Source organism: Mytilus californianus, unplaced genomic scaffold (genome assembly GCF_021869535.1).
Source record: "Mytilus californianus isolate M0D057914Y unplaced genomic scaffold, xbMytCali1.0.p SCAF_20, whole genome shotgun sequence".
Lineage (NCBI taxonomy): Eukaryota > Metazoa > Mollusca > Bivalvia > Mytilida > Mytilidae > Mytilus > Mytilus californianus.
In genome coordinates this window covers 5658072-5661885 of record NW_026262669.1, presented here as the reverse complement: position 1 = coordinate 5661885, position 3814 = coordinate 5658072, and the positions used below count along the sequence as shown (strand labels likewise).

General features: G+C 29.5%; 1 long non-coding RNA gene across 1 annotated transcript; it reads left to right on the top strand.

Moving 5' to 3' along the window:
- The first annotated feature begins 897 nt into the window (after positions 1–897).
- Positions 898–3070, top strand: LOC127731635 (uncharacterized). The gene is made up of 2 exons (XR_007995651.1): positions 898–1302; positions 2289–3070. It is a non-coding gene; the product is annotated as an uncharacterized LOC127731635 (long non-coding RNA).
- Positions 3071–3814: the final 744 nt, after the last annotated feature.

Here is a 3814-nt window from a genome sequence, read left to right as displayed (position 1 = left end):
TTATACGTTTGTTATTATAAAATATAACAAACACATAAGACTGAAGTTCAACCAGTGCTTCAGAAAACATTATATGTTTGTTATAATAAAATATTACAAACACAAAATATTAATTTTGACATGATTACTGACTATAACATTCAACAAAAAAATGTCAGTTCTACTATCACTTTACTACTTATACTACGGTGGCTTCTATAACTCATTGCTAGATGGTGTGCTGTATTGTATGATCATTTACTTGATTTTATTATTTTTGCAGTACGTAAGTGAATAGTTTCAAACAGATAAGTATAGTTTACAATTATCTCGCAATTCATAACATGACGATAGTCTTTGAAACTAGAATAATGCTTTTAATTATGCAGGTTGCAATGAGCTGAATGATCTAACTGCGTAACGATATTCCTATTTCTCCAAATATCGTATATGTTTAGTATGTCCGTATTTCTGAAGAAAGGTGACAATATGTCTAAATTGTAACAACATATTATGATCTTGTGACTTCTTTCTCATTATTCCTTTCATTTTATATATCTATATGTCCAATTAATGTATTAATTCTCGATATGTACATATTATGCTGTAAACCAGAATTCCTGGTTATTTGATTAATCGTCGCCATTCAAAGTTGTTCTTGATTAATAATAAATGTATGACGTCTGTTTTTAAAACATAGGTCCAGAATTACAAAAATAAAAACATGTGTTGTCCTTTGTGTTTTTTAATATATATATATCATACCATTACTATTTCAAATATATGTATTATTTAACTTTAGTCGGTAACTGTCAAGTACCAAATCGAAAACGTAAACTAAAAACTTTGAGCATTTGTTGTCATAGGAATCATTTGACAAATGGCAGTCTTCTTATAAAAGTGGAAAAAGGTGATAGTTGCAATGCTTGAAAATTGTTATCAAGATGCATAGATAACACTGTTACTTTGCTCGTTAAAAAATCAATTAAACTTGAATATTTTAATTTGATAAATTATGTGTGCAGTCATTAATTTATGAGCCAATAGACTAAACATTACAAATTGTGGTAGAATTGTCAATGAGACAGCTACCTAATATAGAGTAAATTATGTTGATGGTAGTTGCAATAAGTCACATTAGGGGCTTTTCCAATAGTGAGCAATACAAATACCGTATTTTAAGAAAGCTAAAAAAATCCCAAAATGAAAATATGTGAACCATTTCAAACTATAGAACTTACACTGTTAGGTCCGATAGGTCAATAAATTTTGACAAAAGTCCGACGATGATATATGTTCTCATTGTAGCTGTACCTGTGGAGGGTAAGTATTGAAGATAATGATTACGATTTATATTTTTCTTCGATGGCGCGGATGTACATTATATGCAATAGTCATCAAAAGAAGTACATATAATGATTATACAAAAGTGTACTACTGATAGCTATACACGCAGTATAACATGATATTTTCAAATAATTTGTTTCATACTTGAAATTTGACATGAAAAAGTACAATACATCTAATTAATAACTGATGAATAAGGATATGCACAAAATGGCATTTTGCTGCGGTAGTCTCTTTAAACTCTTTTTTTGTAAGAAGATAACGAATTACATAATTTATGTTTGCAAGCTGGTACTTATGAAGGACACTATTCGTTTAGTTAAGTGGTATGGTCGTCTCTGACATAAATCGGTTTCATTTGAAAAGATTGGTACTCTTATAGACCGGATACATACTCATCAGTTACAGATAATTTCAACACATAAAGTAACTATATATATTAATCAAAGTACAGAACGAGCATGTACTGTTATTAGAGGATCTATAATATCACTTTTGAAAGGGGAGAAGATGTTCTTGTTGAAATGATAGCACATCTGAAGCTTTGAGTTGTATGACTACTTTTCCATAAAACTGATCGTAAGCATCATCAGTCCACACTATTTATTGAGTCAAATCGTGACCAAATACAAGATGATCAACAAACAAACAAATGAACCAATAACAGTCCTTAAGGAGTTGTTAAGTATATCAAACTGGTTTGTTATCTATAACCTAAAAATACAGAAGTTTATGTTGAGGACATCAAAACTGCTACCATGTAAGCAAGCATTCATTCACACCGTTGAAGAAAAATGTTTTAACTTGCAATTCGTTTGAAAAAGGGGAAACAAATGGCATTGAAGGAACATACAACACACTTTAATAAAATCATGTATATACATTATTGTAGTGAAGCAAATATGATAATTGTTAAATATATATTATAAGTAAAACACAAAACATTCTTTTCATCTATTCAGAATGATGTACTAGTCAGCCAGTAAACAACATTTGCAAGAAACAGGAAGGATAAAAAACACTTCCTTGTGATGATACAACAACGGAAAACAATCTGAATATAATGTTTCTTGTTTTATTTGTATGTTAATTTTTTAATTGAAATATGTTTGATTGTGATAACATGATAAGACAAACTGTGCTAACAATGTACAAACACATAGTTTATCCACAAAAGAATTATGTCGTACATTTTGAATCACACTAATCATTCAAAATGTTATATTTTCTTATAACTGATAATAACTAAATATACTCACATATATTAGTTTCAAATGAGCTAGTTGTATTTCACTGCTTAGAATCGTTACACTGTTATTATTTGTTTTTTATTAGTGTCCTTTGCTAGAAATATTACATCATGCAATCCTTCAAATTAGTTTACTTTTTCTTAAAATCTTACAATTCATCTGGCTGTAGACCTTTACGTATTGTAGAGCATTACACTCTGAAGTCAATTGATTCCAAAATTTTTTAAATGTACTGTTTAGTTGTACCTTTGATTTTCTTGTTGTCTAATCATGCGCGATATGAATGTTAAATGTCTATACCTTACACTATACTTTTTCATCTAAAATCGACAATCAGACAAATATTGGAATAATCCATTGTTTCGATTATGTAGCTCATTATCATGTAGATTCAAATTATTTTATATTTCAAACTTGAAACTGCTATACATATTTTAGTATTCTGTATATGTATGTTACTGTTCTTGTTTTATAGAATACTATGCTTATATTTGCATATGAGTTATTCTTGTTTACGCCATAATATACACTTTGCAATTCGTTTTACTAGAATGATGGTTTTTTTCTATTTTTTTCTTCTGTTTATTAACTCCTTATTGTTAAGGATGGCGAAGTGCTTGAGGAAATTCGCTCCTCTGTTTCGAAATAACACGAATTGTAAAAGACTGATACAAATTGAAATGTTATGAATAAATAAACTAAACAAGCAGAAAATAACGAAGGGTTCATGCGGTTGTTTTCACGATATAAGCCTTTGAAAATATGGCTGGAAGTGGTTCTCTTTAGATTTTTCATGAATTTAACACAGGCACCTTCTTTCTTTCAAAAGTATGAAAAAATAACAAGGATTTTATAAAATTTTCAAATATGGCATTTAAAACTATATGTTATAAAAATATGCAAACAAAATAAGGGGTTTGCGGGCAACATTTTTTAATGGCACTACATGGAAAAACACCAGAGAATTCCGAATATCTGGCAAAAAATGTAAAAATCAAAAGGTTCGAACATCCTTTAACAATATTTTCAGGCGAGTATACGTAATTGCACGCTTCTAGCGGAATTTTAGTTAACAAATAGGCATACGTCATTTAGAATGAAATTAAACAATCAACTATATTACAGGCAGAACGCTCCACAGAGAGTCATATAGTAAATAAACATGTCGCAACCACAGCTGAGCTTAAGGCCTCTTCTGAACATTTGAAGGTCCCCAATATGTATTTGTTACATAAACT